The sequence below is a fragment of the Cyprinodon tularosa genome, unplaced genomic scaffold (assembly GCF_016077235.1).
Source record: "Cyprinodon tularosa strain WSP-4 unplaced genomic scaffold, ASM1607723v1 ctg968, whole genome shotgun sequence".
NCBI classification, from domain to species: domain Eukaryota; kingdom Metazoa; phylum Chordata; class Actinopteri; order Cyprinodontiformes; family Cyprinodontidae; genus Cyprinodon; species Cyprinodon tularosa.
In genome coordinates, this window is record NW_024039749.1 from 6,192 (window position 1) to 15,661 (window position 9,470).

The following is a 9,470-nucleotide window of genomic DNA, read 5'->3' on the forward strand; positions in this document are numbered from 1 at the left end:
TATCTTGCTGTACAATGACATGATGTGCACGAGCTAGCAAGTGGCTGCTATAGGACCTGGCAACTAGATGTCTCTTTGGACTGTTGCTTTTTCATGCCTGGTGACAACAAAAGGGACTCAAGGTTATCTGTGGGGGAGTATCCCTTAATCCACAAAAGAAGTTTATTCAAGATATACTAAAAAGTGCACTAATTTCATATTAAATCATCGGCAGTGAATTAAAGTTGTTACTTATTCGAAACTATAATTCATATACTTTACAATAGTGATAGTCACGTGTCTTGAACTAATAATGATAAGTATAAAAAGAAGTCTACGGGTAGTATATCAAAACAATGCTATACTTACTTACTTATTTTGTTACTGGTATTAAGGATATATATTGGATTTTTTTCTTATTCTAGCCCACAAAGTACTAATAATGTGTGATCCAGTGTTAAACAATGAAAGATAAAAGTATATATTCAAGATATTGTTGACTCTGGGTGTTTTAGAAGTTTACAGTATATTGACGCTGTGTATGTAATTTATTTATTTTGTGTACTTACAAAATAACAGACACCAGGGAATAGAATGTTGACTGACTTTATTGCGTCAAGTTCTAGTCTTCAAAAGATTTGGCAATGGTGTTATGTACAAGTTCATTATCTCTTTCAACAAGAACACATTTGGGTAGAAGATGTCAGGCCACACAGGTAGCGTTAATGTTCAGTTATTTTAACCTCAAATAAGAATGTACTTTGTCTGTTGATCTGTGAATCCTTTAATAGCAAGGTCTGTCAATTTAGCAAGTTCTTCAACTAAAACACACAAACACATTTTGTAGGAAAGAACACTAAGCCTCGCTCGATTTCATGTGAACATTTTTGTTTTAAAAATAAACCATGTCATTAATTAAAACAAAAGTGTTCCCATCTTTTAAGGTATTACTGCATGTTGTCTCTCTTTTTCAATTGTAGTATATTTTGACTATGTACAGAAAGATCCAATGACCAAAAAACGGTTGAAAGCCAGAAGCAGTTGCTTAGATTTCCACACAATTTGCAATTGGCAAGCCTCTAGAAATTTTAATGATTTCTTGGAATTGTTTGGTTTACCAAAATCCTAACACTTTCAGTTGGACTTTACAACTTTCAGTTTTTCTTTTGTAATGTTAGAGTTCCTCAAAAAGATCTTTGTTGGCATCAAACGCTTTGTTGCAATGGTACACTGAGAGTTTACGTGTGCACTATTGCAAGGTATGCAAGGCATTTTTCACCAATAAAGTGAATTTCAGATTGAGATGAACACTTTAAATTCGATTGTGGAAAAAGGTTGCGAGGGGTGAGGGTGGAATCAGACGGGAAAATTAGGTTAAAATCATTCCAGTAAGTGAGTAACTGCTTGCTGTTAAGTTGGGCTTGGGTGTGTCCAGCTAATAAGACATTGAGCATCAGTATACTTTTCTCCCTATGAAATAGAGTGACAGGTATATAGGGGTTGTCACTCCATTGTATGTGTTAGTCTTAGTAGCCCTATAGAATTGAAGGAAAGAGAAAATATGTATATGAGAATGAAAATGACATGCAGCAAAATTGAGCCGAGTAATTATCTAGCTAAAGCATTTTTCGACAATAGCACGAAAATTGAAAAACAATTAATGCTTAGTTTTGAAAGTACTCTTCTTTATATTCTTATGTATTGTGGTCCAAAGTTTTATTTTTTTGCAACAGCTACTACTACTTCGATATGTTTGCGAATCCTTTAATCCACTTTCAGTTTGGGTGTGTGTTTTTCCGCATTATTCCCCTCATCGTGTTTCATCTCATGCATGGTTTTCCACCTTGATTACTTGTCGCTAGTAGTTCAAGTTTGTTATATCAGAATATGACCCGCTTCTTCATTCTACGGTTAAACAAAGAAAAATAAATGAGTAGTTGAAGAAATTAAGTAAAAGAGAAGAAAGCATTTCTATATAGAAACATATTATAAAATACCACATACAAAGTTATCTTTACCTGCTGGATATGTGTTTACATCCAAAATGCATTTGGTCATGCTAGCCAGTAATGAGTTCCCACTCATTTTCATAGTGGAAGTGTTCCATACAGTGTGTCTTTCATCGTGTTTCATTTTGTTATCATTATACTTATGAACAAAGAAACAGAGTGCGCGAAATATATTCTTTATAAGAATGTTGGATGTTGTGCAGCTAGTGTGCTGGTTGCTTTTGCTGGGTTAGGCTAGGTTAGGTCAGCTAATACAGCAAACTGCTTACACTCGTGAAATGTGTGTACATGACAAATTGAGGTGTAATTAGAACACCTGACGGTATTTCTCTGATAATGAAATTGGCTGTGCATTACCTATCACTAAAAGAGCAAACAAAAAATCCAATAAGGCTAAAACTGTAATTAGAATTGTACTTTTGTGCGCTTATCATATCGTCATGGTGAGTTGTGGAAGAGTTGTCATTATGTGAGTTCGTCCTCATTCAGAATCGGCTGGGTTCTTCTCTCCATCAGTCAAGGAGTTACTCATGGGATCGTTCAGTGTGGCTGTCCCATTACAGCCTCGTCTTACAGCTTGAAAACATAAATAATGAATACCTAAAATGAATTACTTCACTGTATATTCAAGCCAATCATCTATAGATCAAAACAGAGCTTAGCTGCCAATATTTACTACAACATGGCATTACCAAGATAATCTGGGAATTAATTATGAATGAAGATGCTTTGACATCAGGAATGTCACCAGGTTGTAAGAAACAAAGTTGGGGGGGAGCAATGTTTTCATCTTATTCTCTTATGCTTACCTCTTGTAGTTTTATTCTGTACCTTTGTTAATTTAAGCCCACCCAGATTTCTTTATGTTTTCTCCATGTTCAGAGGTGACATTGGTGAACTCCTTAAGAATATGTTCTTATTTCCAATGTTTTTAGTGGCCAACAAATTTGAGTTTGTGCCTGCTAACGATATATTCAGATAATTAAATGTTTAATTTGGAAAGAAAAAATCCTTGAGACCCTAAAACTGGTCATTATATGCTTCGAAGGTTGAAAGGCCTGTCAAAAGGACTTTGTAGTGAAGGATAACTCTGATGGTTACATTGTAACTCTGGCGTTGAAGCAACAGGTGACTCTCAAAAGGTGTTGTTGGTGGTTGTCTTTCGGCCTGGCAAGGCAGGATGTTGTATTTGTTTATGACCACTCAAGGATTTTTATTGTCCACAGGTATCTGAGTGGATCTTGTAATAATTTTATATTTGCTCAAATAAGGATGTAATTAGTCATGGGCAGATATCAGTCAATCACCAAGAAATATATATATATTTATATTATATTATATCATAATATATCTAATATATATTTATATATATATATATAGTGATATTTATATATATATTCGTATTAATATATAATATACATACACCGTCTATTTATATATATAATATATTTATATATAAAATATTTATATATTAATCTTTATACATCATAGTAGTATATATTTATATCGCATATACCATTTATAGAGATATATATTATATATTATATATATATATATATATATATGTAAGACATTACAAAGCATTTTACGCATGGATGAGCTAGGAGTGATAGCTGAGCTGTTTTGAACTTTGACAATGAATATCTGGCATAGTGTCTGAATTTATTATTTTACTGACTTTTACTTTCCACTCTGTGCTGGTATCCTTGGGAATTGCTGTATAATCCTCCAATAATATCTTTGATAAGTCAAAGGACGTTTTGCATAGCTCTAATGGTCATTACAAGTGGTTTTCTTCTTTATACCTCTGAGTCACCTGACTTGTCCGTTTCCTCGCCATGTTCCGGCCTCTCTTCAGGGCAGCAATAGGATGCCGATGCAATTCCGCATCGTGCGTTAACGTTTTCTCCCACAAACAACGGGGTGGAAACTAGCTCTTTCAGAAGTATTTTCATGATAAGAGATGGCATTTGCCCTTTATTTTTTAAAGACACGGCTGTGGAGTTGGAAAAAACGTTCGTGGATTAGTTATTGATCAGAACAATGTCCTAATATAATAATTGAGGCCCTCATCTAGAAGATGAAGAAGGATGGATAGAGGTAAAGGTGGCGACGTCAAAGGCAGGCACAAAAGTTCAGCGGTCAAACCTTTTTCCATTCAAGGTTTTCAATGTTTGTGGTAAGTTAATTTTTACTCCTATAGTTCTCTATATTCATTTATTAGTTTCGTTTGCCATATGCCCAGTTATGCTGCTCTTTTTTTTTTTTTTTTTAAAGATAACCTACAAGCTCGCAAAAAGATACATTATTCAAACAATTTTTTTTAGGAGGTTAGTTCATATGTATCGGCAATTAGAACAATAAGCCCGGAAAGACTTGGTTGCGGATACTATGACATGTAATTTTTTAAGTATTTTTTAAATTACATTATCGTATTTTTATTATAGTCTTAGACCTTGAGTTTGCAACGAAATTATAAGGGTGACATTGCAGTGGTGGTTTCTCGGAACGAATTTACTCAGGGGGGCAAGGTGGGGGCCAGAGTTTTTTTTCATCTAGGGGAATAGAATAAAGGTAAACAATAATAACAGGGCAGATATTTAAATTGTCTATAATATGTAAGGGGAGACTTGTGGCTCTTGGAAACTAAGAAAACTACTGGAATACACTTTAATTTTTAAAATTGTTGTAAACTGTACAGGTCACAACTTAGAGCGTGGGTCAAAATGACCAGAGTTTTGTGCATATAATAAGAAGGGTATTAATAAGTGGTGTCTTATAATACAGGCCTAAAAAGGGGCCAGGGACCATTTTATACGGGCAATGAGGCCCTTTTACCCCCTGTCTAGAGCGCCCTGGTGAATGGTATTTAAACCATGTTGCACTCAAAAACAATATCCTTTTACGCGCTGCACAATAATTTTGTATAAAGCGAGTCGATTAGTTTCTGGATGGGATTTAAAAGATTAAAAAAAAATCAGGCTCCACAAAACAAATTGCAAGTTTCAGGATGTGGGGCCCCTAAACGAACGGATAATAGGAATGACGACATCGCGTAATTAACAGAAAGTGTATTAAATTTGCTGACATATGATTTAATATTGCTCAACTTCATTTTAGCTTTTTTTACTTAGTTTATTTAGTATAGATATACTTCAAAACCGTATCTCATGCACTTTAATCTCTTGTTTTTAAACTTGGACAATTCTTACACAGACAACTACAGTGACCCTTCTGCATTGAAGCGACACAAAATCATAAATGGTGAAGACATCTGGCAAGAAGCCCAGGGAAGAGTAAACCAAACAGCATAATGGGAAGATTTTGAGAGGAGGACATGAAGGTCAAACCAAAAAAGGTAGTTGCTCGCATCAATATCTCAGCATTAAGAGAGTCTATTGTAATTCAGAAGACAGTAACATTCTATTGGATTGTTGAAAATTTATTCATACTTATGAATTTGTTGTGATATCTGTAACTAGAGTAAATTCATATGCATTAATTGTGTGTGCTAGACCGTATTGTATTGTATTGTTATAACGTTATAACAATAAGAACTGAATTAAAATTGTCACAGGAAATGAAGAAAGCAAAACCGCCCCAGAAAGAAGATCAGTCAACAAAATGTCGAGGAGCTGAGAGAGAAGTGGCAAAAAAATAAATTCAGAGGGTTATAATTTTTGACTGTATTTTAATGGTGTAATTTAAGTAGTGTACTTTGATAAGGGTGTGAAATTTACTGCCATTTAGAATGCTGTAAAGTACATCAAATGAGGAGTAATCAGGATGAGGAGCAGCTTCCCAGAAATGGAGTGTCGGCACAGCAGAAAAATTAAAAGTCCTAGCGATGGGAACAAGCGTCATGAAAGAAAGCCATGTGAAGACAGGCATCTAGCTGCCATGAGAAGGTATTTATTTTAATTCAATGTCCAGCAAAGCAAATTGTTAAATCACAGTTTTTTAACGCAAAGAGGAAAAGGACCTAATCTAGCTTCAGTCTTTCTATTAAATTTTAAAAGCAGATCGATACACATTGCAATTATGAAATAAAGAAAATATGATTTCTCCTGTGCTCAAGAATCATAGCGTGCTAGATGCTGGTTCACCCCCCTCCCCCCCGCCCCCCCCATGAGACACAATGGACAGAAAGAGAAAGATGAAGAAGCTGTGGGTCAAGGAAACTCAGGTTTGTGAGCGGCTTGGGATTTCAGTTATTAAACAGCAGTTTTCAGGCTTGTTAGTTCAGCAGTTTTGTGTCAATTACCGCATATTTTGTGTTTTTGCGCTCTCTGGTGTTCCACCTCTCTTTGACTTTTTATCGTAGATGCTTAACTTTGATGAGCATGTGCTGCGTCAAACGTTCAATGCACAGCTCGGGGTGATGAAGTTTTCTTCAGAAGCCATTAATCACCAGCCTTTCTATCCCACTTCATAACACAAATGACGCAATTCAATTTTCTAAAATGGTATCAGATACCTAATGAGCTGCTTTTGAGCTTCTTGTTTTTCCCTTGTTGTTCATTTGTTTTTAGGGAGTTCCAGCAGGTAGGTGACAAGCTGAAAGATGTGGTTGAAAGAATCTCAATAACAACATTGTCAACAACATCTGTAGAGCCACCGCAGTTTCTTCACACATTCTCCCAAGTTGGCTCTGACCCTATGATATGGTATTTACTCAAGGATACCTATATGTCTGCCATATATGAAAGTGTTGGTGTACAATCGTGTTGGTTTTATTACACTAGTCCCACATGGTGTTATTATTATATATATACACTTATCTCAATTAAACTACCTTTAATATCTGTTAAATGTTTGTTCAATGGAGCTGTCTTAAATTTAATGATATTTTCATGGATTCACAATTTGTTTGTTTTGGATAAGTTTTCTACTACTGTCAAATAGATACAGTAGATGACCAAACATTTTAAGCAATTTCACAATAATTATTTGGTGAATAACATTCAAATCTTCGCAGGTGCCCCTTTTGCCAGGGTATGATGTCAAAGTCCCAAGTCAGAAGTTGAAGTCAGTGCATACTACAAGTTCAGCACTGTACATTGGGGATCTGACGGTGCTCGTCTATGGTCGAGAAACACTGGCCAACTCAAGTTTGACTGGGAGGCAGTCAGGAGCTCACAAAAATGTGGAGTCGAAGCCACAACTGGACAACACAAAACTTGACGCTATACTTGGTAAGTGCGTGTAATTTAGGACAAAAACCGTCCTTAAAAAAAATTCATACGTGCTGTTTTCTCCTTCTTTTATGAGCAAATGACTGTATTGTTTGGTGTTCTGTAATATTGGCGATGATATATTAATTCAGTTAATATTAGTTTTAATACCAGTAGAGTTACAGTAGGCTGTTTCACAGTGTGTTCATTCCATCCTGGCCTTTTCTGTTTTACAAAGCTTAAGTATTTCAGGTAAATGCACATTTTTCTTTTTTTAAGAGGCCATGAGGCATATCAGTTATTTACTGATGCTACAATCGAGAAAGTGTGTGCGCCATATTTTAAACCAAACAAGGGCCATTTTTGATGGAGACTTATGAGGGATCAAAGCACATCACACTCAATTCAATTCAATTTTATTTATATAGTGGCAATTCATGAAACATGTCATCTCAAGGTACTTTAAAAAAATTAATCAGATTATACAGATTGGGTCAGATTATACAGATTGGTAAAAAAAAAATTCCTAAATAAGGGAACCAGTTGATTGCATCAAAGTCTCTCCAAGCAGCATCACTCCTGAAGAAGCGTAGAGCCACAGGGAGTCGTCTGCATTGTCCATGGATTTGCAGCAATCCCTCATACTGAGCAAGCATGAAAGGAAACCTGCTGCTATTAAAAAGGAAGAAACCTGTTTGACAGTATTTATGTCAACAAGTGCTAAACCATTTTGACTTACCTATAATATTGTGTGACTATAGGGCCTTACCAATTTCAGATATTCTGATTGACCCTGAGTCTGCACTTGAGAGGCACTAGTTTCAGAATCTGTGAAAAATGGTATTCTGGACTTTCTGGAGGAGGGAATACTACAAAGTCCATCACTGAATGCTATCAGGGGATAAAAAATATTTAACAATTTGTCTGTATGATATGATTAAATTGTCTTTGTAAAGTGCCATGAGATAACTTCGCTTTTGAATTGGCGCTATATAAATAAGCTGAATTGAACTTGGTTAACAACATCTTTCTTCTTTGCAGTTTCTGTATATTATAGATTATATTTAAGTTCCAAACATATACGTGAAAAAACATTCTTTTATGGCTGTTTGACATGTGTGTTAGATGTGGATAGTAAAGAAATTTACCAATAAGTAATGTTTTGTTTGTATATTTGTTTTTGTACTCACAGCCTATGCCCAGGCGAAGTTCCCCGACACCGCCATGCAAGATGTCAGGAGGATCATTAGAAAGAAATGCAACAATTTAAGCTATTCAAAGCAACTAGATGAAAAGTCATAAAAATATTGTTTCTTTGAAGATATTTTGTTCCGAAAATGTGCACTTTTCTAAGCTTCTTTTGAAAACCAAGGACTTCAGTTCTCAGTTCTTATTCAGTCCTTATCTGGAACACACTTTTGTTTAGATTTTTGATGTCAATTGCAGTTTTTAATTTTTGACAAAGAATGACTTCATTGTTTTTATATTTTCATATGTAAATGTGTTTACATTTTTATTTTAATATTGAAACCTAAGAACGGTTTGATTTAAGAGAAGCTTTTTAATTTTGAAATGCAGTCTGTAATAGTTTAAGATGGCATTTAGAAAAAAAAACCTATATGTTATATAAATAAACCAAAGTTATCAAGATACTGTCTTGTAATTGTATAAACATATTGCATTATAACTACATTATGGGGTAACTGTAAGGATATGATATCTGATGTGCTACAATATGGTCAGTGAACTTAAGTATACTTATACAAATTAAAATAGTATTTTAGTTTCAGTAAATCTTGAATGTGTAAAATATGGACTAGCAGTATATAACTATTATATTGGCAGGATATTGAAGAGTATACTGGTGGTATATTTTAAATATACTTCAACAAACTAAAATGTGAACCACAAGTATACTTTGTAAACTTCTAGTATATAGATTAGTGTACTTGCTTAATAATTTAATGTATACTTTAGTAAACTTAAAATGATCTTGGAACAGTATACTATCAGTATACTTTTGTAAACTTAAAATGATCTTGGAACAGTATACTATCAGTATACTTTTGTAAACTTAAAAATGTCCCAATTTAGTTCGAAGAAGTATTAAAATAGTATACTTCAAGTGCACTAAAAGTACATAGCCCGAGTATACTTTCTAAACGTATACTTATACTTAAGTATACTTAATATAATTTACTTAAAGTATACTGCTTTTTGCAGCCGTGAGTCGGGACCACAAAGATCATAGCCTTTTGTCCAAACCTGGACGGAGGTTTCAGTAGATGACTGGTCTGCTGGTTTCTAT

At 34.6% G+C, this 9,470-nt stretch overlaps 1 long non-coding RNA gene across 1 annotated transcript; it reads left to right on the forward strand.

The window, feature by feature from the left end:
* Positions 1-7,031: 7,031 nt before the first annotated feature.
* On the forward strand, positions 7,032-8,900 carry LOC119776922. Its single transcript, XR_005279847.1, has 2 exons — positions 7,032-7,183; positions 8,355-8,900. It is a non-coding gene; the product is annotated as an uncharacterized LOC119776922 (long non-coding RNA).
* The last annotated feature ends 570 nt before the right edge of the window (positions 8,901-9,470 follow it).